The sequence below is a fragment of the Prionailurus bengalensis genome, chromosome E2, assembly GCF_016509475.1.
Source record: "Prionailurus bengalensis isolate Pbe53 chromosome E2, Fcat_Pben_1.1_paternal_pri, whole genome shotgun sequence".
In the NCBI taxonomy this organism is placed as follows: Eukaryota; Metazoa; Chordata; class Mammalia; order Carnivora; family Felidae; genus Prionailurus; species Prionailurus bengalensis.
Window position 1 is genome coordinate 5,529,323 of NC_057352.1, and position 24,718 is coordinate 5,554,040.

General features: G+C 40.6%; 1 long non-coding RNA gene and 1 pseudogene across 1 annotated transcript; both read right to left on the reverse strand.

The window, feature by feature from the left end:
• Window positions 1-274: 274 nt before the first annotated feature.
• Window positions 275-24,718, reverse strand: part of LOC122495240 — a 29,357-nt pseudogene continuing 4,913 nt past the window's right edge.
• LOC122493768 lies at window positions 6,787-14,915 on the reverse strand. Its single transcript, XR_006300037.1, has 3 exons — window positions 14,801-14,915; window positions 8,021-8,147; window positions 6,787-7,562 (listed from the first exon to the last, which is right to left on the reverse strand). It is a non-coding gene; the product is annotated as an uncharacterized LOC122493768 (long non-coding RNA).

Genomic DNA, 24,718 nt, shown 5'->3' on the forward strand with positions numbered 1-24,718 from the left:
GTTTACTATGAAGGCCTTTCCTCATTCATTAGGTCTGTAGGATTTTTTTTTCAACGTTTTTTATTTATTTTTGGAACAGAGAGAGACAGAGCATGAACGGGGGAGGGGCAGAGAGAGAGGGAGACACAGAATCGGAAACAGGCTCCAGGCTCTGAGCCATCAGCCCAGAGCCCGACACAGGGTTCGAACCCACGGACCGCGAGATCGTGACCTGGCTGAAGTCGGACGCTTAACCAACTGCGCCACCCAGGCGCCCCAGGTCTGTAGGATTTAATCTCATGTGTACTTTGGGATATTGATTAAGGATCCAAATCCACTTAAAAGCATGGCAACTTTCTCTACATGTTAGTTTCTCTCCTGAAAGATAGCTATGATCTTGAGCAAGTTGAGTTCCAGCTTTGGTTGGACACATTCTTTTCCTCTGTAATGTTTCTCCTCAGTATAAAGTCTGAGATATTGAGAAGGGTTCAGTAGTCACAAAAGTTTTACCACATTCTTCACATTTAAAGTTTTTCTCCAGTATGAATTCTGTGATACAGAATGAAGCTTCACCTCTTATTTTTAAGCTTACCAAATTCTTATATTTGCAAAATCCTCCCCAGTATACCTTCTCTGGTCAGGAGTCAGGGTTTGGCATTGGTTAAACACCTGGCCACATGCTTTAGTATTCAATGGTTATATTCCAGTGTAAATTTTCCAATGTAAAGTAAGGGGTGAGCAGTCCACAATTCCTTAAATTTGGAAGATGTACTCCAGTATGAATTCTGTGATAATGACTAAAGTTTGAAGAGTGATTAAAGACCTTATTACATTCTTCACATTATTAAGGTTTCTGTCAAGTATGAATTCTGTGATGTTGAGTAAGTTGTAAGGTTCGGGTAAAGACCTGGTCATATTCTTTACATTTGTAAAGTTTCAATCAGTATGAATTCTGTGATGTTTAATAAGGTGTGACTGTTGACTAAAGGCCTTGCTACATTCTTTACATTGGTGAGATTTCTCTTCAGTATGGATTCTGTGATGTCGAGTAAGCTGTGGATAGTTCTTAAAGGCCTTGCCACATTCTTTACATTGGTAAGGTTTCTCTCCAGTATGAATTCTGTGATGTTGGTTAAAGTGTGAGAGCTGTTTAAAGGCCTTGCCATATTCTTTACATTGGTAAGGTTTCTCTCCAGTATGGATTCTGTGATGTCTAGTAAGGACTGAGGGCTGGTTAAAGGCCTTGCCACATTCTTTACATCGGTAAGGTTTCTTTCCAGTATGAATTCTGTGATGTTGGTTAAAGTGTGAGAGCTGTTTAAAGGCCTTGCCATATTCTTTACATTGGTAAGGTTTCTCTCCAGTATGGATTCTGTGATGTCTAGTAAGGACTGAGGGCTGGTTAAAGGCCTTGCCACATTCTTTACATTGGTAAGGTTTCTCTCCAGTATGAATTCTGTGATGTTGGTTAAAGTGTGAGAGCTGTTTAAAGGCCTTGCCATATTCTTTACATTGGTAAGGTTTCTCTCCAGTATGGATTCTGTGATGTCTAGTAAGGACTGAGGGCTGGTTAAAGGCCTTGCCACATTCTTTACATTTGTAAGGCTTCTCTCCAGTATGCATTCTGGGATGTTGAATAAGGGATGATTGCTGGCTAAAAGCCTTGCCACATTCTTGACATTTGTAAGGTTTCTCTCCAGTATGGGTTCTGTGATGTCCAGTAAGATCTGAGGTGCAGGTAAACGCTGTGCAACACTCTTTAAATTGGTAAGGTTTTTCTCCAGTATGAATTCTGTGATGTTGATTAAGGTAGGAGTGCCACTTAAAGGCCTTGCCACATTCTTTACATTGGTAAGGTTTCTCTCCGGTATGGATTCTGGAATGTCGATTAAAGCCTGAGGGCCAAAAAAAGGTCTTGCCACATTCTCTACATTGGTAAGGTCTCCCTCTAGTATGAATTCTGTGATGTTGAATAAGGCTTGAGGGCCAGTTAAAGGATTTGCCACATTGTTGACATTCCAAAGATTTCTCTCCAGCATGAATTCTGTGGTGTTTAGCAAGAGGTGAGTCTTGGGTAAAGGCCATCCCACCTTTTTTAAGTTTGTAATGTTTCTCTCCAGTATGGATTTTCCTGTGTCCATTTAGCGATGACCCATACTTAAAAGTTTTACCACATTCTTCACATTTGTAAGGTCTCTCTCCAGTATGCACTAGGTGATTTTGAATTAGTGTTGAGTGCCAGTTGAAGGCTTTGCCACATTCCTTACAAACATAACCTTTCTGTCCAGCATGGATTGTCTTATTGATATTAAGTGTTGATGACTGACTAAACATGTTACCAGGTTCATTGCATGTGTATGGGTTTTTTCCCACATGACTCCTCAGATGATCACCAACATTGGAGGACTGGTTAAGAATTTTCCCACACTCAGTATATTCAGAAGGATTCTCTCCCAAATATATTCTCTTCTGTCTAATAAGGTTTGAGCTTTGTTAAAGACTTCCCTACATTTAGTACAGTCACAATGGTTCCCTGGCAAAGGAGTCTGTAGATATTTATTAACATTTGAATCCTGGTTCAATATTTTCTCAGATTCACTGCAATGAGCAATTCTGTTCTCATTGAAAATGCTGTGGTTTTGTTGTAAGGTCGACTGCTCAGGGAAGGACCCCTCAAATGGATACCACTTATCATTTTTTTCTTCCTTTTTCAATCTCTGACTTTCACAAATATTTGACTGAAAGGTTAATGCAATCCTATTGTCAAAATGGTGCAAAGAAGTATTTTCAGCATGGACTAGGTCACTTTCCAGATTCTCCAAATTTTTGTCCTGCAAATATGTCTGTTTGACCACTTGATTTGAGCCTTTGACTATAGAAGCAAACTGCCTTGCAGAAGTAAGTCTTAGAGAGGGTGATCTTCCAAAATGTTTTATATCCTTCACCGTTTGGGGCAATGAGACTCATATAATGGGCAGTTGTCTGTGTTTGCATTATGTGCTCCATGAGATCTTTGTTGCCTTTGTCTCTCCCCAACACTTCCACTCTATCATTAAGCGTCCATTGTCATGGGCACAATGTTTACATCTATCCACTAACCCTCTTTGGAAAGAAGTTTCTCTGCACATTTTTGGAAGGGGGCTCTGGGTATCATTTGAAGATACAGCTCTTTCTGCTGTCAGATAAATACAATTAATATTTCTTATACACAAAACTGAAATCAGAGAATTTTCACTTCAAGAAAAATCAATCATTAGTCTTTCTACAACACTCAGATTGTATTTGAATTTAATCCCAAATATGTTTTTATAAACTTACTGTTGGCATATTTTACAACATTGATGGTGTTTATTTATAAATGAAAAGTTGTGGCATGCCTGGGTGGCTCAGAGTGTTGCACATCTGACTCTTGGTTTCAGCTGAGGTCATCGTCTCACCGTTTATGAGTTCCAGCCCCACATCCCCCTCTGCACTGACAGTGTGGAGCCTGCTTGGAATTCTCTTGTCTATCTTTTCCCTTCCTCCACTCTCTCTCTTTCTCTCTCTGTTTCTCAAAATACATGGAAAAAAAACTTAATAAAAGTTTTCTGCTTGCTTGATTCTAAAGAAATGATTACACCCTTAAATTCTGTGTAATAATGTCTTTTAAGTGCTTATTTCATAAGGGTTTTCATTAGAACTTTCCATGGTTGATATTCATTAATATACTTTACAGTTTTACTATCTATGAAGACATGCCAATAATTCAAAATGTTTGCTTTTTTCATGGGTACACAATCAGAGTTTAGTATTATAGCTACAGGGGCATCTAGGTGGCTCAGTAGGTCCAGTGTCCAACTTCAGGTTAGGCCATGATTTCATGGTCCATGAGTGGGAGTCCCCTGTTGGGCTCTGTGCTGAGAGCTCACAGCCTGGAGCCTGCTTCAGATTCAGTGTCTCCCTCTCTTTCTGCCCCTCCCATGTCTGCACTCTGTCTGTCTGTCTCTCTCTCTCTCTCTCTCTCTCTCTCTCTCTCTCTCTCAAAAATAAATAAATAAACATTAAAATTTTAAAGAAAGGAAACAATTTATAATCATAGTGACAAAGGGGATCCTGGGTGGTGGCTTAACCGGTTAAGAGTCCAACTATTGATTTCGGTTCAGGTCATGATCTCACATTTTAGGAGTCAAATCCTGCACTGGGCTCTGCAGTGACAGGGGAGAGCATGCTTGGGATTCTCTCTCTCTCTCTCTCTCTCTCTCTCTCTGTTTCTCTGTTCCTCCCCTCCTTGTGCTCTCTCTTCAAATAAAAAATAATATTATAGATTTCCTTTAAATAATTCACCTTTAAAAAAATTTTTTAAAAAATAAAATAAAATAAAATAAATAAATAAATAATTCACCTTTTTTTATGTAGACGTTTTTGGCTTATATTTTGTCTTATTCTGGTTTTGCAATTCCATAATAATGTGCTTCCTTTTGTATGGGACTTTCCACATCTTTATTTTTCAACCTCAGCTTTAGGTGTGGTTTTGTTTTTTACCTGTGTATTTTGTTATGGGGTGACAATTTTCAACTGATTACATTTTCAGAAAATATCAGTGTAACTCAAATATGAATCAGCTTTATGCCCTCTGCCAACAAAATTATCTAAGTATTTGCATGTAGAAATATTACACATGCTTACTTTGTGAATCATCCTGTGTATTTCTTTCCTGGGTTAGTGGTCAGTGAATGTTGTTTCATGTCTACGTGAGTTGTCATAATAATAGAATTAATTTCATTATCTATTTATTGGTGTACATATTTATTGTGTACATATTTTCATTGTGGTTTCCTTAGGGATTACTCAACATATCTTAAAGGTATAACAAACCATTATATGTGCTGCTGGCAGAGAGCTTGACACAGGGCTTGAACTCACAAACTGTGAGACCATGACGTAAGCCAAAATCAAGGGCCAGACACGTAACCAACTGAGCCACCCTGATGCACCTATGTAGCTATAATATTAAACTGTGACTGTGTACTCATAAAAGAAAAGGAACATTTTGAATTATTGGCATGTCTTCATGGACAGTAAAATTGTAATGTATATTCACTAAAATCAAAAGCTCTAATGAAAATTCTTATGGGGGCGCCTGGGTGGCGCAGTCGGTTAAGCGTCCGACTTCAGCCAGGTCACGATCTTGCGGTCCGTGAGTTCGAGCCCCGCGTCGGGCTCTGGGCTGATGGCTCAGAGCCTGGAGCCTGTTTCCAATTCTGTGTCTCCCTCTGTCTCTGCCCCTCGCCCGTTCATGCTCTGTCTCTCTCTGTCCCCAAAATAAATAAACGTTGAAAAAAAAATTAAAAAAAAAAAAAAAAAAAAAAGAAAATTCTTATGAATGAAGCAGTTAAAAGGCATGAAAAAGTGTATTATGTTAATAGATATCTCCATTTACACAGAATTTAAGGGTATAATCCATCCATAGAATCAAGCATACAAAAACCTTTCCCTTCTTTTAAGTTTTATTAAGTATATTGAGAGAGAGAGACAGAGAGAGAGAGAGAGAGAGAGAGAGAGAGAGAGTAGGAGGGACAGAGAGAGAGGGAGAAAATCCCAAGCAGGCTCCATGCTGTCAGGGCAGAGCTGGATACAGGGCTAGAACTCACAAACTATGACGTGGTCATGAACTGAACTGAAATCAAGAGTCAGATGCTCAACCCTCTGAGCCACACAGGTGTCCCAAAAACTTTCATTTCTAAATAAACAAACACCATCAGCATTGTAAATAGGCCAACAAGCACTTTATTTAAAAAACAAACAAACAAAAAACAACCTTTTTATATTGAATTCAGATACATTCTGAGGAAAGTAGAAAAGACTGATTCATGTTTCCTGAAGCAAAATTACATTTATAATCAAAACTTTTTTTCTAAATATAAGAAATTCACTAATCATCTACCTCATTTCTTATGAAGCACACATCCATGTCATATCAGAACTTTTAATCTAGGAGTACCTAGGTGGCTCAGTCAGTTAAGCATGAGACTTCGGCTTAGGTCATGATCTCACAATTTGTGGGTTCAAGCCCCATGTCAGGCTCTGTGTGGACAGATCAGAGCCTAGAGCCTGCTTCAGATTCTGTGTCTCCCTCTCTCTCTGCCATCCCCTACTCACTCTGTCTTTCAAAAATAAACATTAAAGGGACGCCTGGGTGGCTCAGTCGGTTAAGCAGCCAACTTCAGCTCAGGTCATGATCTCGCAGTCGGAGAGATCGAGTCCCGCGTAGGGCTCTGTGCTCACCGCACAGAGCCTGGAGCCTGTTTCGATTCTGTGTCTTCCTCTCTCTATGACCCTCCCCTATTCATGCTCTGTCTCTCTCTGTCTCAAAAATAAATAAACGTTAAAAAAAAATTTTTTTAATAAACATTAAAAAAATTAAAAAAATTTTTGATCCAATAAATCATAAAGTAATCTCAAATATAACTACTCAGAAAGTGAAAACATATATGGCAAAGTCACAGGAACTTCATATTATACAAGACAAAATTATAAAATGATTCAATTATTAAGAAATAATGTAACAATTGAGATTTATTATAGGTTGTGAGTTTTAAATTCTAAATGTCCTATCTCCCCTATGGCATTAATTCATGTAGGATTTCTAGGAAAATAATAGGTGCTTAAAATTATTTCACCATTAAGGAATGGAACACATAGAATAGAAATCTCTTATTTTAGTTAATACCAAACAACTGAACTTTTTTTGTTTGTTTGTTTGTTTGTTTTTGAGAGAGAGATAAAGACGAAGTAGGGGAGGAACAGAGAGAGAGAGGGAGACCGAATTCCAAGCTTGCTCTGTGCTGTCATCACAGAGGCCTATGCTGGCCCCAAACTCACTGTCTGTGAGATCATGACTTCAGCTGAAGTCAGATGCTTAACCAATTGATCCAACCATGCACCCTCAAAACTGAACTTTTGAAGTAAAATAAAGGGTTAGATTTTCTCATTTTAGGGAGGTGCTTTATTATCTGATGAAATGAGTAGGTGTCAATTCAGTACGATTAAGATTAAAGCATCCATAATATCGGAAAACAGATAACATGTGATATCTGTCCCCATTGTTTCCGGGATTTCTGCACCAACCCCCAATATGTCCATCAGTACACCGACACACTTCTCACACAAGGCAAATACTCAGAAATGTATTAACATAGACTTCCTCAGAAATACAGAGATTTCCCCCACCCTCAAAGCAATGGACAACCAATCAATCAGATTACGGAGGCCCTCACTGTGGACGTGAAGGACCTACAGTGGAACTGAAGGACAATCCTTAGAGAATGTAAGAGCATGATGTGTTGGAAAGCAGAAGTCCACTGTGAGAGGAAGAGACATAAAACCGGCCTTTTAAAACTAATTTCAATTCAAGGAGGGCTCCTCAATCCACGTTTTAAGGTCAGTCTTCATCCTTCACATTTGGACCTCACCTTTGTCATCTGCTTCATTCATTCCCACCTACCTGGGTGTGTAGCTACTGTCTCCTTTCTCTTCCATTCCCAGAACTCCTTCTTAAGTTCCAAAAAGAGGACCAGGTCTGGCTTTGTCACAAGACCTGGATGCTAGAAAAAAGGAATAGGAGTATTGCTGGAAATTCTACCTTTCAATCCAGTATTGGACTCAGTAGAGAGGACATTGTGCAATTCTGGAAAATGCCCAATAGCCCTTTTAGAACACCCAGGATGGTTTCCAAGGTTCACATCTTGATCTCTACTTCCCAGTATTACACTACCATAATGAGTTGAGATTGGTATTGAAGATGGAAATACCATTTTATGGCACTCAATGTTTAGAATTGTCATTAATCTAAAAAATGATGATGTTAGTCTAAGGAAGGGAAAACTAACTTTGAAAGAAACATCATGAAGATATTTCTTTACATCTACAAACTCATAATTATTTCCCTTATGTAGGGATTTGAATCCCAGTCATGCAAAGAGGAAGATTCCAAGAGACAGTCTTCAAAGGAAGGAACAAAACCTGAGTGTGGTTTGGGAAATCTGGAGGGTGGTATCCTCACCCAAGAAGAGGAGGTGTCCATAGGTCTCTAACATCACATCCCTGTACAGTTCTCGCTGACTCTGGTTCAGGCATCCCTACTCCTCCAGAGAGAATACTACAGCCACATCCCTGAAGGTCAGCAGTCCCTGCAATAAACACTACAGTTACCAAGTGGACACATGAAGAATTCAAGTGGTCCCTAAGATGGAAGAGGGAGTTCATGTCACAAGCCGCAACCCACGATCTGACATTCCACTGCTTACCTGCATTTGCTCACTGACCATATCCCTCAGTTTACTTAACCTCTTCTTTCCACCTTACCTTTTACTTCAGGGAAAATACCCCATGGGCATACTGTCCTGTGGTGGAAACAGAAAGTATCCAACAAAGGTAATGACTGCCCTGAGGAAGAGCTTCCATTGTCTCAATTTGACCTTAACCCCAGGCTCACATCTATGCAGATGAACATTAGAGTAAGCATGAAGTGAGAACAGTTACCTATATCTCATTATATATATTTTTAAGTTTATTCCCTGAGAGAGAGAGAGCACAAGTATGGGTGGGGCAGAGAGAAGAAATCCCACCAGGCTCCATGCTCAGTATGGAGCTTGACTTGGGGCTTGATCTTAAGACTATGAGATCATGACTTGAGCCTAAATCAAAAGTCAGAAGCTCAAGGGACTGGGACACCCAGGAGCTCCCTTTTACCTCATTATAATGCTAAAATCTCCACCCAAGGAGGAGTATAAACCTCATTTACTATGTAGCATACAGTGAATGTATAGAACTGTTTTCTTAAGGCTCATGTGCAACCTTATCCCCAGTCTCCTTTGATAAATATCCACCCTAACCCTAAATAAAAGGAAAGCATTCCAGGGTGCATGGGTGGCTCTGTTGCTGAAGCATCTGACTATTGGTTTCAGCTCAGGTCATGATCTCACAGTTTCTGAGTTCAAACCCTGCATCAGACTCTGCATTGACAGCACGGAGCCTGCTTGGAATTCTCTCTCTCTCCCTCTCTCTCTACCCCTCCTCCACTCAGTCTGTCTCTGAAAATAAATAAATTTAAACAAAATTTTTTTTAATTTTTTTTTAACGTTTATTTATTTTTTTTGAGACAGAGAGAGAGAGAGCATGAACAGGGGAGGGGCAGAGAGAGAGGGAGACACAGAATCTGAAACAGGCTCCAGGCTCTGAGCCGTCAGCACAGAGCCCGACACGGGGCTCGAACTCATGGACCATGAGATCATGACCTGAGCCGAAGTCAGACAACTAACCGACCAAGCCACCCAGGCGCCCCAACAAAATTTTTTTTAAAAAAAGGAAATTATTCTCCTTTCCTCTGTGTCTCTGCTTTGGAAATTATTTCCTGTGATCTCCTTATTTCCTGTAAATCAATTTTCCTTTGTCTGACATCCCCACTTGGTATAGTTTTTTTGTGATTCACCAAGGACTGTATTCCTGTTTGTTCATTTATATTAGGAGAACTGGTTCCTGCTTAGATGAGTTTCTTGCTTTCTGCAGTAAGACAATTTGTAACACAGTATTATGCTCTAATATATTCTTTAACTTTGAGTATGAACCGTTATAAATATTGTGTTTATTCAAGAGAATTTGTTGTAAAACGAAGGCATCAACACAGGCATACACATTTTGGAATCCTGTATTTCCATCATACAGTACATGTGGTGTCTATTTCTTAATGGGAAGTTTTGGTGAGTTACAAATGTACTTAGCATCTTCTAATGTGAATTATAATTTCACAACAGTGCATTTGAGATCTTGTTAAAATGAGGGAACTGTTCAGGAGTTCTAGCATGGGGTAGGTGTCTGCATTTCTAACAAGGCATTAGTCTATGGGCCAAGGTATACATATTCCAATAATGAAGTAGAACTCAAATTCAAGAACTCTTGGAGGACTTGGAATTGAGCGGGTTTTACAGCAATTACAAGTTCTACTAGAATAGCAAGAAAGGTGACAAGGCTTTTCAAGCATTTCCTGGTTAGAGAGAGCATTAAACAATTTCTCATAAATTCATGGAAAATAAATAAAAATAATCTAAGACAAGAAACACATTACTCTTCTATTTTTGGTAAATGTTTGTTAAGCACCCAGTACATGGTATGGATCAGATTTTAATCTAGGTTAACTGACCTAGAGTTGATCTAAAATGACACACAGGGCAATATACACAAGGACCCTAAATCAATGTTCATAACAGGTGTTAAACACTGAGAAAACTGATGGAAAGAAGATATGCACACAAAATTCATCTATATTTATACATTCCATGCACACATCCATACATTTTGAAAGTAGTTATAACATTAAACATGGTAGAATAGAATATTATCAGGGTGACTGAAAAAGTTTTCAAGAGCAGTACCTGGATGGCTTAGTACCTTAGGTTTACAACTCTTGATTTCAGTTCATGTCATGATCTCAGGGTTCCTGAGTTCAAGCCTCACCTCAGGCTCTGTGCTGACAGTGTGGCTTGCCTGGAATTCTGTCTCTCCCTCTCTTTCTCTGCCCCTCCTTGTCTCTCTCAAAACTTAAAAAAAAAAAAAAGCCAAACGAACAAAAAACATTTCGATGACCTGAAACTTCTCAATCTAGTCGTAGGTGATAATGCTTAAGTCTTTAACTCACACTATCAACACAAACACATAGAATGATATGAATATAACAGTTTTTATTTCTGAGTCTACTATGACGGATACAAACAGAAACATGTTCACCTTCACCATAGAAGGCTGACCTAGAGCCTGCATAGTTTGGATGAGCATCAAATACAGACTGGTTCCTGCATTCAATTTTTCTTTTTCCATGTTTATTTATATTGTGAGAGAGAGCATGGGCAAACATGGTGTAAAAAGGGGAGAGGCAGAGAGAGGGAGAGACTGTAAGCCTGCTCCTGGCTGTGACTGAGCCACGCAGGTGCCTCTGGAAGCTGGATTTTTTATTTTATTTTTTTTAATTTTTTTTTTCCCAACGTTTATTTATTTTTGGGACAGAGAGAGACAAAGCATGAACGGGGGAGGGGCAGAGAGAGAGGGAGACACAGAATCGGAAACAAGCTCCAGGCTCTGAGCCATCAGCCCAGAGCCTGACGCGGGGCTCGAACTCACGGACCGCGAGATCGTGACCTGGCTGAAGTTGGATGCTTAACCGACTGCGCCACCCAGGCGCCCCAAGGATGCTGGATTTTTTAAAGGGTCACATGAGTGCTAGTGTGTCTCATCAATTGTTAATATTGAACTGAATGATAAGCATCAGAGAAATCGTGCAGAGGTAGTTTTACAAGTAGAAATTTAAAGAAAGTTTTGTGATTGAACACTGTGCACTTACCCTCCCCCATGAACATACAAGCTTGACGCAGCCAAAGTACATTTTTTTCTGCCCATGGGTCCTGCCCCTGTCCTATTTCAGTAAATCCCGTCTTGTACCATACAGTACCTCAAAAGTAGTATCTTGACCATAGTACTCAATGATCTCGTAATATAATAGTCCTTGGAAACCTTTTTTTATATTTTGTTTTAGATTTTTAATTTATTTATTCTTTACTGAAAGAGAGAGAGGGCACAAGTAAGGGAGGGTGAAAAGAGAGAGGGGGAGAGAGAAAGAGAGTTGTGGGACTCAAACTCATGAACTGTGAGTTGAATCAGATACTTAATCAAGTGAGCCACCCAGGCATCTCGAAAGGCTTTTTTCAATTTAATGTCTGTTTATTTTGAGACAGAAAGAGTGCAGGTGCAGGGGAGTGACAGACACAGAGAATCCCAGGAGGGCTCCCGCTGTCAGCATGTGTCCTAACATGGGGCTCTATCTCATGAACCTCGAGATCATGATCTGCACCGAAATCAAGATGGAGACTTCATCGACTGAGCCACCCAGGCGCCCCTCATTGAAAGCTTTTGTTTCAATCATCACTTGTGCTCTATGGTATTTCAGGATTTTAAGTCACTCAAACATATTATGTCATTCTTCTCTTTCTGAAAACACAAACAAGTAAATAGAAGAGTATGTCTGTGTCATGACTATGCAGTGAAATAAAAACCTACAGGATGAAGGTCTGATTGATTTAGAACCTCTACTCCCATAAGTCATTACATTTACTACACAAGTTGAGGGACTTCATTGCCCAGTGGAAACTGATGTGAGGTGGGCCAGGAGTAAATAAATGCTCAAGAAACTATTCTTGAGACCTTTTTGGTGAACGAGGCTGATCTTATTAAAGCACAGGGACGGGACATGTGGGAAGAATGAGCTGCAGTGTGATTGTGAGGAGACATTCATTATATACTTTAAGTTGGGGGGGGGGGTTGGAATAAAGATTCTGAAGGGATTTCATAGGTTAAAGAGGACTCACAGGATCCTGGAATTTGGCTATTGTCAAGCTAAGCTTGCTTTTCCCCTCTAGAAAAGCATTAACATTAAAGCAGTTGTAAATTCCTTGAGGAATATCTTCCTCTTCCAGTCTTAAGTATTTCTCAGTGGGTTCTAAGTTGTAAGACAATTTAATTTTACCTACATTTCTTTTGCCTTTGTTTTCCTCACAGAAACTGCAAGGGAGGGGTGCCTGGGTCCTTAGTTAAGCATTTGACTCTTCAGCTCAGGTCAAGGACTCATGGTTTTGTGAGTTTGAGCCCTGAGTGATGCTCTGCACAGACCCTGTGGAGCCTGCTTGGGATTCATGGTTTCTCTGCAACTCCAATCCTCCTGCTCTCTCTGGGTGTCTCAAAATATATAAACTTAAAAAAAAAAAAAAAAAAAACACCAAGGAAAGAGAAACTAAAAGAAAGTTTCCATTTTAATTTTTTTTCAACATTTTTTATTGTATTTTGGGGACAGAGAGAGACAGAGCATGAACGGGGGAGGGGCACAGAGAGAGGAAGACACAGAATCCGAAACAGGCTCCAGGCTCCGAGCCATCAGCCCAGAGCCTGACGCGGGGCTCGAACTCACGGACCGCGAGATCGTGACCTGGCTGAAGTCGGATGCTTAACCGACTGCGCCACCCAGGAGCCCCAGAAAGTTTCCATTTTAAATGTGATGGTGTCTTGGGGCACCTGGGGGCTCACTCGGTTGAGCCTCTGACTTCAGCTCAGGTCATGATCTCACAACTCTGTGAGTTCGAGCCCCACATTGGGCTCTGTGCTGATGGCTCGGGGCCTGGAGCCTGCTTCAGGTTCTGTGTCTTCCTCTCTCTCTGCCCCTCCCCCACTCACATTCTGTCTCTGTCTCTCTCAAAAATATATAAACATTAAAAAAAAATTAAATATGATGGTGTCTGGAAGTCACTCAGGGAATCTGCCTAAAATCATTAAAACTGATAAGAAGGAATCATATGAACGTTATAGGGAGGAAATCTGTCACAGAGCACAAAGTCAAGTAAAAGAAGGTAATAATGGCTGGAAGGAAACAAATTGTTATCAGTGCCTAAGGCACACCTCAGGACACAGGATCACCATGTGTTCTTGTGACCCCAAACAGTAAATCAGAATATAAACAATTTTGAAGGGGCGCCTGGGTGGCGCAGTCGGTTGAGCGTCCGACTTCGGCCAGGTCACGATCTCGCGGTCCGGGAGTTCGAGCCCCGCGTCGGGCTCTGGGCTGATGGCTCAGAGCCTGGAGCCTGTTTCCGATTCTGTGTCTCCCTCTCTCTCTGCCCCTCCCCCGTTCATGCTCTGTCTCTCTCTGTCCCAAAAATAAATAAACGTTGAAAAAAAAATTTTTTTTAATAAAAAAAAAATAAATAAAATAAACAATTTTGAAGATACAATGGATTTATACAGCCTTCAGTCACATATAGTCTCCATGTCCTGTAATATCTAGACTATTTTACAGTATGTTTTCCACATCCTAATGACCAGGAACATTCCAGATTATTCTGTGCCTCATATCTATCTGATGTATTTTGCATTTTCATAATCGTACTCTACCCGGAGCAGAGAAACCATCCAGATCAGACCTAAATGGGAACGGTTTTCCTTGAGGGCTGTCCCAGGACCAGACCCCATCAGCAACAGGAAACCTGGACTCAACACTCTCCTCTCTGGATCTGTCACAAAGGGAATATTTTCATTACTTGCAGGAATTTAATTCAAAGTGACAACTGTTGATGTCCTACTGGAAACCAGGTTGGAGAGAAGGGAGCAAAGTCTCTGGGATATAGGGGAGGAGTGTTCTAAAGACATAACCTAGAATATCATTTTTTTTTATTTTTTTAACTTTTATTTATTTTTGAGACAGAGAGAGACAGAGCATGAACGGGGGAGGGTCAGAGAGAGAGGGAAACACAGAATCTGAAACAGGCTCCAGGCTCTGAGCTGTCAGCACAGAGCCCGACGCGGGGCTCGAACTCACGGACCGCGAGATCGTGACCTGGCTGAAGTCGGACGCTTAACCGACTGAGCCACCCAGGCGCCCCTAGAATATCATTTCTGAGAAGCTTAAAACGTAGGTGAAAATTTAAAGTAGAACCATAAGAACAAACAAACAAACAAACAAACAAAAAAATCATTGCCTTTTTTTTTTTTTAATTTCTCTTAGAGAGAGAGGATCAATGTAAATGGAAGACAGGGACACAGGGACAGAGAGGAAATCTTAAGTAGCCTCGAAACTCAGAAGGAACCCCGACTCAGGGCTGGATCACAGGTCCCTGGGATCATGACCTGAGCTCAAATCAAGAGTCTGATACTCAAATGGCTGAGACACCCAGGTTCCCTGCAATTTCTACACACCCGGAATTCAGGAGAAAAAGATCACAGGTCCTCCGGCCTGGGGCGCAAGGCTTACCTGAGAACTGGCCATTTTTTCTTTCACCTCCTCTTCAAGATTTCTTTCTCAGAAGATCTTTGTGGAGAAAACACAGCACAAGTAGGAGAAAATGTCGGTAAAGACACCAACACTGCCTCTTCACTTCCTGTAACCTGATCGCCTGCAGGCGAGGCTTTGAAATGCAAAAAAGGCCCAAGTTCCTAGTCCTTTGTGTCAGGAGCTATTCAGAAACTGTCAGCTCCCACTTGGAGACCAATCACTGAGTTTCCCTTCTCTGCTTTCAGGGGCCCTCCCCTCCCACAGGAGCCCACAAATTCTGCTTGAGCATAGAAAAATGTTCCTACGCAGACCTGACACTCCCCAACTCCTGTACAGGAGACCCTGTTACCTCCCCTTGAGGAAAAGCCTGCACTCAACTCTCATAAATTATTGGGAAGCCTTCCTTCTCAACCCTGGGCCTCACTTAGAATTATAATAGGAGGGGCACCTGTGTGGCTCAGTAGGTCCAGGGTCCGACCTCAGCTCAGGTCACGATCTCACGGTCTGTGCATTCGAGCCCCATGTCGGCCGCTGTGCTGACAGCTCAGCGCCAGAAGCCTGCCTCAGATCCTGTGCCTCCCTCTCTCTCTGCCCCAACCCACTCGCATTCTGTCTCTGTCTCTCTCAAAAATAAGTAAACATTAAAAAAAAAAAAAAAAAAAGAATTATAATAGGAAAAGATAGAATTCAGAAGGCAGAAAGGGAAAGATTAGGACCTGAGGTCCCTGGGTGGGGAAAAACACTTTTTTTCCAAAACACTGGAACAATGCTGGGAGTGTCTGACCACAGCAAACCCCCTCAGGTGTAAGGTTCCTCCTAAAGATGTAACACATATCACCGACTTCCCTTCAGGTTCCCCTCAGGAATTTGACAGAAGACCCAACTTAGTGGTAGACCATAAAACGTATGACCCACAAGGAACTGTGGGGCCTCACCATCCCGAGTACAGTGGGAATGAGACAATCAGGAATGGAAAACCCAACACCTAGAGTTAGCAAGCCAATACGAGTAGGTGGTGAAAAGGAAATAGGGGAAAGGGAAGGTGGGAGAGACCCAATCCTCACAAAACAAAGATCCTTGCCTATTGTCTCAGGTTTTCATCCTCAGACGCCCCTCTCTGTACAGCGAGCTTTCCTACCACTCTCCCTCTCTTAGACACTAATCACCTCTGCCTGTGGCGCATTTGTGCCCACCTCTTCATTCTTTGAAGCGGGGAGACCAGGAATCCCTGGTGTTGAGGTCAAAAATCCTGCACCTGAATCCCCTGGAGCACTTCCCTGAAACCACACTGTGGTTTCCACCCACCCAGTTGAGGGAATGTGAGGGGGGAGGGCAGCAGCAACGATCCTTCTTGAAACTCCACAGGTGATCCTACTGGGAAGCATTTGGGGAGGAGATCAGCAAAGCACAGTCACCCAGGCTAGGGATGTTGTCCAGATTAAAACCCATGCCTTCTCCACTGACCAGAGCGTGTGGAGATTTACACATTCTCCCTCTTTCTGCTACACAGAGGGAGACACCCTTCCAAATGGAACTTACCCTGATACATGCAAATGTCTGTTACAAAGGAAACCTGTCCTGGGTTTCAGAGCTTTTTCTTGGTCTGTTTCAAATAATCCTTCTGGCAAAGGGACATAATTAGACTTGATGAGCTGCTGTCCTTCAGAAGGAAAGTTTATTTCCCTAAGTCACTGCCAGGTAGTTTTCCAAATGCAATATATATATTTTAATGTTTATTTATTTCTGAGAGAGAGGCACAGAACATGAGCAGGGGAGGCACAGAGAGAGAGGGAGACATGGAATCTGAAGCAGGTTCCAGGCTCTGAGCTGTCAGCACCCAGCCCAACACATGGATCCAACCCTCCAAACCATGAAACCATGACCTGAGCCGAAGTCAGACACTTAACTGGGCCACCAAGGCGCCCCAGAAATTCATATTTATTGAGAGGTATCATGATTCATGCACTGATAATGAATACACAACAATCTAATTGCTTTATGGTAGCCTAGTACAATCAATACAATGGCTTCAAAGTAGACCAGCCTGTACACGAATGAGTGGCTCCTCATAAAATTGTTACAAATCTGACCTTTCTGTCCAGTGTAGGTTGTCTTATCCACTTTCAGTCTTGATGATTGACTAAGCATGTTCCCAGGTTCATGACATGTGTGTGGGTTTTTATTCCCACATGAATCCTCTGATGATCACCATCATTGGAGGATAGGTTAGGAATTTTCCCACATTCACTATATTTGTAAGGATTCTCTCCTAAATATATACTCTGCTGTATACTAAGTTTGGAGCTTTGATAAAATACTTCCCTACATTTATTACAGTCATAATGGTTCTCTGGAAGATGAGTCTTCAGATGTTTATTAACGTTTGAACGCTGCTTAAATATTTTCTCAGACTGACTGCATTGAGGAATCCTGTTTTCATTGAAAGTGTTGTGGTTTTGTTTTAAGGTTGACTGCTCAGTGAAGACCTCTCAACGGGATACCACCTACCACTTTTTTTTTCATTTTTAAATCTCTGATTTTCAGAAATATTTGATTGAAAGGTGAATGCAGGGGCGCCTGGGTGGCGCAGTCGGTTAAGCGTCCGACTTCAGCCAGGTCACGATCTCGCGGTCCCTGAGTTCGAGCCCCGCGTCGGGCTCTGGGCTGATGGCTCAGAGCCTGGAGCCTGTTTCCGATTCTGTGTCTCCCTCTCTCTCTGCCCCTCCCCCGTTCATGCTCTGTCTCTCTCTGTCCCAAAAATAAATAAACGTTGAAAAAAAAAATTTGAAAGGTGAATGCAATCCTATTGTGAAAAGGGTACAAATAAGTATTTTCAGCATAGACTAGGTCACCTTCCAGGTTTTCCAAATTTTTGTTCTGCAAATATGTATGTTTGACCATTTGATTTGAGCCTTTGCTTATAGAAACACACCGCTTTGCAGTAGTGTAGTTAGAAAGGGGGGTTCTAAAGTGTTTGTATCCTTCACCATTTTGTGCAGTGAGACGCTTATTATGGGTAATTGTCTCCCTTTGGATATGTCCTTCATGATAGCTTTGATGCCCTTCACCGTCCCCAACACTGTTCCAGTCTCTCATTAAGCATACTTTCTCACGGTCACTATGTTTATGTCTACCTACTGACAGTCTTTGGAAACAAGTATCTATGCACATCTTTGGGAGAAGGCTCTGGGTGCCATTTGAAGATACAGCTGAAAGATAATGAATAAAAGTAAAATCAATCCACTACTGTCAGACGAATACAGTTAAAATTTCTGATACACAAAACTAAAATCAGAGATCTTCAACTTAAGGACAAATGAATCATTAGTTTTCATACTTCACTCAGAGTGTATCTGAATTTCATCTCTCAGTTTTTGTTTTAGTTTTTTTGATATATAGTCATTGTTGACACATTTTACAACTTTGATGGTATTTGTTTATTAAGAAATGAAATGCTTAGGGGATTGAGCATCAGACTCTTGATTTCAGCTCAGATCACCATCTCATGATTTGTGAGTTGAAGCCCCATGTCTGGCTCTGCACTGACAGAGTGGGGCCTGCTTGGGATTCCCTCCCTTTCTCTCTGCCCCTCTGCCGCTTTCTATCTCTCTCTCTCTTTCTCTCTCTCTCTCTCAAAATACACTTTTAATACAAACTTAAAAATAATGAAATGAAAACTTTTTGTTTGCTGGATTCTAAAGGATGGGTGATACCCTTAAATTCTGTGGAATAGGATGGAACTATTAACATAATTCATTTAAGGTCTTTTAAGTGCTTAATTCATAAAAGTTTTCATGAGAGCTTTCCATGGAAGATTTTAATGAATATTCTTTACACCTTTATTGTCCATGAACACATGCCAATAATTCAAAATGTTCCTTTCTTCATGGGTACACAGTCACACTTTAAATTTTTTTTTTCAACGTTTTATTTATTTTGGGGACAGAGAGAGACAGAGCATGAACAGGGGCAGAGAGAGAGGGAGACACAGAATCTGAAACAGGCTCCAGGCTCTGAGCCATCAGCCCAGAGCCTGACGCGGGGCTCGAACTCACGGACCGCGAGATCGTGACCTGGCTGAAGTCGGACGCTTAACCGACTGCGCCACCCAGGCGCCCCCACACTTTAAAATTATACATACACAGCATCACGTGGGTGTCTCAATTGCTTCACCATCCAACTCCTGATTTCAACTCAGGTCATGATCTCATGGTTGGGATTCTCTCTCTCTCCTTCTCTCCCTGATCCTCCCCCCCTTGTGCTCTGTCTCTTTCAAAATCAGTAAACTTTAAAATAAAATTATAGTAGGTGTCCTCTAAATAATTCATCTTTCTTATGTAGAATTTTTTGGGTTATATTTTCTCTTATTCTGGTTTGCAATTCCATAATAATATGCTTCCTTTTGTATAGAAATTTCCACAGCATTATTTAGGTGTGGTTTTGTTTTTACCTGTATGTTTTGTTATAGAGTGACAATTTTCAACTCGTTACATTTTTGAACAATGTGAGTGTAACTCAAATATGAATTGGTTTTGTTCCCTTTGCCATTAAAAGTATCTATGTGTTTGTCTGTAGAAATATTACCCATGCGTCCTTTGTGACTCACCTTGGGTATTTCTTCCCTTGGTTAGTGGTCAGTGAATGTTGTATTATGTCTACGGGAATTGTTAGAATAATAGAATCCATTACATCATCTATTTATTGGTGAATGTATTATCAGTAGGTATTTTCATTGTGGTTCCCTTAGAGATTACTTAAAACATCTTAAAGGTATAACAACTATTATATGTGTCACTAGCCCCATGTCAATCTGAGCCATTGTAGTTGGATGACATTCCACTGAAGCTGATCCACAGCTGGCAGAAAACTGTCCTGCTTGAGCTCCATGATGTGTTCTACTCTGAGGATTGTGCAAAGTACTGATTAGTTGAGGAGCAGTTCACCAGTCATAGGCAGTATTTCTGCCTCATACAGTCCACCTAGTTTTAAGGCTAGATGCCCCTCTTTATGCACAGCTCATGTAGCATTTTTCCCCCATCTGGTGGGGAGCAGAAAGAAGATGTCTGTCCATTATAGAGACTGACACCATGAAGTTAGGAACCAGGCTGTGCTCACATTTAACACTGGAACAAGTGATGATAACGATGCATTTTGGGGTAGCTGTTGTTTTGTGTTCTGCTATACCATGAAAAGGCCAATGTGTACTTTGTAGAAAGGAAGATGTATATTTTCTAGTATGCATACAGTGAGTATATAGATGCCCATGTCGGATAAAATGGCTCATATACCCTATGGTGCACTCTGGCTTCTCCGTTTCTTCCCTGTGGTATTGTCCACCTGCAGCCATGTGTTCACAGTTGCTCTCTCATGGCCACAGATGCGTGCCCCGCCATCAGCTATCAGACTGTGTTCCATGCAGCAAGGAGGGAGTATAAATCAGATGGGACTTCGGGAATTTATTTTGCAACCACTCCTGTTTCATTCAGGGAAGGCCATCCTTTTCAAGGCCCCTCTCTCTTCATCTCATGGACCTGAACGTTGGCAAACCACAACTCTAACTAAGAACGTATCTGTAACACAGGTGGATACGTGAGATGGTTGGGAATGGCCAGTGTAACCTGAAGTGCTTCAAGGCATCTGACACTAAGGACATCATGCCTTACACTGGAATCAGAGGTCATGAAAAATCCCCTGAAATTTAGAGTATGCCTACCCAGATTCACAAGAATTTATGATGTATGCAAATGGGGTGCTAATTCTCTATACCTGATTAATTAATGTGTGGCCATATGTGTTTCATATCTTACTTGATGAAATATTTGAATAAATTCCAATTCATGTAAATTTGTATTATTTGATGAAAGAATCTGAGGACTAGTGTATTTTTGGGTGATTCCAGCATGCTCAATGAGGAACATGAGACATGGAAGATGTGAAAACTGAACCAGACTATGTTAGAGTCAGACTTATTTATGAATAAAGCAAATGTGTATGTTGTGTGTGTGTGTGTGTGTGTGTATCACACCACTAACATCACCACAAACACAGGTTTCTAAGAGTGACTTTAAATTTTTTTTAACGTTTATTCATTTTTTGATAGAGACAGAGCATGAGTGGGGGAGGGGCAGAGAGAGAGAGGGAGACACAGAGTCCAAAGGAGGCTCCTGGCTCTGAACTGACAGCACAGAGCCCGATGTGTGGCTCAAACGCACGGACTGTCAGATCATGACTGAACCAAAGTCGGATGCCCAACCGATGGAGGCACCCAGGCACCCCTAACAGTGACCTTTAATGTGTATAACTCAGGGATGACCTTTGACTTAGTTACTGCAGAGACTGTCAAATTTATTTTGAATCAGATTTACCTGAAGCACTTATAAAATATCAGATTTCTAGGTCTCTTCCCATGTTACCATTTCAATACTTCTGGGCTGTAACTCCCCAATTTTCCTTTCTCACACGTTCTCAGGTGATGCCTAAGGGCCATGTTTTGGAACCTACTTGGAGAATAAACATCTGGGGGAATATTTATGGTTGTCCTCTTCAATAAAAATATTATCCCATGGTGGTGCCTGAATGGTTCAGTTGGCTAAGCGTTCGACTTCGGCTCAGGTCATGATCTCATGGTTTGTGAGTATAAGCTCCTCATCAGGCTCTGCACTGAGCATGGAGCCTGCTTCAGATCCTCTATCTCCTAGTCTTTCCACCCCTCTCCAGCTTCTACTTGCTCTTTCTCTCTCAAAAATACATTGAAAAAAAAAAAAAAGATCACTGTTAACATCTAAAAAAAGATCATCACTGTTAACATCAGTGAAAAGCAATCAGATTTGTCCACGTGCATAAAATCATAACGGTTAAAATCTTTACAATAAAGCATTAATAACAGTGAACCATACATTTTAAGGGCTATAGAATGACTTCAGACTTTGGTGAATAGTGTAGTTTGGATTTCATTTTTCATGGAGTACATAGCCCACAACTTATGTTTCCCTGCTGTTTTCACTGTTTTTGAATATAAATATTGAACCAAGGAAAATGACAGCTGTGTATTGAGAGTGGAAATGATCTTCCCTGGTCCAGATTTTCACTAGAAACCTGCAGGATTTCTTTTTTTTTTTTTTTTAATGTTTATTTTTGAGACAGAGAGAGACAGAGCATGAATGGGGGAGGGTCAGAGAGAGAGAGGGAAACACAAAATCTGAAACAGGCTCCAGGCTCTGAGCTGTCAGCACAGAGTCCGACATGGGGCTCGAACTCACAGACCGTGAGATCATGACCTGAGCCAAAGTCGGACACTTGATCGACTGAGACACCCAGGCGCCCCAGAAACCTGCAGGATTTCTAATGTCGTCATTTTCCTTTACTGTAGTGGAACCAGGCAAGGTTGACAGGTTTTTCTTCTGTGGGACCTGGGACACCAAACGATTTATATGCACATGAAAACTTGGAAGCACAGAAGTGCTTATCAGCCTGGGTTTACAATAAACATCCCTTGGCTAGTTTTAAGAACCAGCATCACCTATGCCCCCTGCCAGAGTCTGTCTATTGGTCAGGGTGAGAGCATCGGTGCTGCTTTAACTACAAGCTCCAGGTGATTCTCAGGTGAGGCCAGGGTGAAGCAGGAGGATTCACAGCCATATTTGGGAGGGCCGTATTGGCCAGCCTTTCACTAGAAGAGATGTTGATAGTCATTCAACTATGTAAGCACATAAACAAGAAACTGTTGGAAAAAGGATGTTTTCTTTACAATTACCATGGTATATGATGCATTTTTGTTTTTGTGAAATCGATTTCTACTGGTGTGAAAATACCACCCTCGTGTAGCATTAAGAAAAGCAAGTTGAGAATAAGTTTGATGTGACAATATTTATATAAACATTGAACCAAGCACAAGGTATTTTAGCACCTGTATGTTACTCAATTTCAAGTGCAATTTCACATACACTCTGAATTTGCCTAAGAGGGAGGATCCACCTCTACTTGAAAAATAGTTATCTCTGAAGGTCTAGCTATTTTTGATTGACAGGAATTACTGCTACTTTTTATTTAAATATTTTATAAGCATATACTTTATAATTTTCATATTATAATTCATGATATGCCTAATGTAGTTGTTTTCTATCACTGCCATAACCAGTCATCATGATTTTATGGGCAAATGTTCACACAATTGTGTTGTTAATAAGTGTGGAATTTCAGTGGACTTGGCTTTACTTTCTGTTCAGGGTCTTGTGAGGTTAAAAGTCAAGGTTTCATGAGGCAAATATATTCTGGGTCACCACCCTCATTCCCTTATCCTTATGTATGCACAACCACTAGTCTGCTTAAGTTTTTTTTCCTACTTTTATTCAGAAAGAAGTTGTACACCTTAGTCTAATATAATGTGTCACTTAAGGATTTGATACATGTATATATTGCAAAGTATTTACCATAAATCTAGTTAACATCCATCACCTCACAGAAATTTCTTGGGTGTGATAAGTTTTAGGAGCTACTCCCTTTAGCATCTTTCAAATAGGCAATACAGTATTGTGAATTAAAGCCAGCATACACCTTATATACATACCACATTATCTACTTTTCTGATGGGGCCACAAATGTTTTTCAAGTCTTGGCTTTTATGAATGTTACATTTTGTTGAGTTTTACACACTTGAGATTTTTGTTTTGTACTTCTAATTGGCTTCTGGTTTTATGTCATTGTGTTTGAAAAAGATACTTCATGATTTTTTTTTTTAAATTTTGTTCCTTTGGAGATAAACAGCACAAGAGTGAGCATACGAGCAGGGTAGGGACAGAAAGGGAGGGAGAGAGAATCCCAAGCAAGCTCCACACTGTGATTGTGGAGTCTGATGGGAGACTTAAACCCAAGAACTGTGAGATTGTGACCAGAGCCAAAGTCAAGAGTTGGACACTTTTGAGCCACCCAGGCACCCTGCTTCATTGGATTTCAATCTTAAATTTATTAAGATTGATTTTGTGACCCAGCATATAACATATACTAGAGAATGTTCCATATGTACATGAGAAGAACGTGTTTCTTTCACTTGTTGGATGGAATGTTGTAAGACACCTACTTAATGGCATTGAAGTCTGATATTATTGATTTTCTGTCTGGACAATCTACTCATTATGGGAAGGTTCAGTATTGAAGTCCCCTGCTAATATATCTTGTCTTTTTCTCTATTCCTGTCTGTTAATAGTTGCTTTATATTTAGGTGCTTTTATGTGGGGTGGACAAATATTTACCAAAGTTCTATCCTTGTGTTGAATTGACTTTTATTTTCTATTACGTCTTCTCTTAAAAAAATTTTTTTTGTTTATTTTTGAGAACAAGAGAGACAAAGCTTGAGTGGGTAGGGTCTGAGAGACAGGGAGACACAGAATCTGCAGCAGGCTTCAGGCTCTGAGCTGTCAGCACAGAACCCGATGTGGGGCTCAGACTCACAGACCACGAGATCATGTCCTGAGCGGAAGTAGGCAGCTTACCTGACTAAGCCACCCAAGTGCCCCTCTATTTATTCTTTTTTTAGGGAAAGCTTGTTATATTGCTTTAAAAAACTATAAAAGATATATATATATATATATATATTTCACCTTATATATATACATATATATTTAACAAACAAAACTAGTTTTTAAAAATAAATAACTCTAATGTATCAAACTTTGACCACATCAACACAACTATCTGATGCACAAAAAGATTATTAAGTAGCTCGGGCAATAAACACAATTAAATGTCTTGTCAATGCAGACACTACATGAATATACAAATCTATTGGTTTAATGTAACACAGACAAATTCTAAATACATGCGAGGATGAAAGGATTCATGAAAGGATTCATGTTTTCTCTTTGGTGAATACATATATAATGTATAAAACCTTTAGTAACA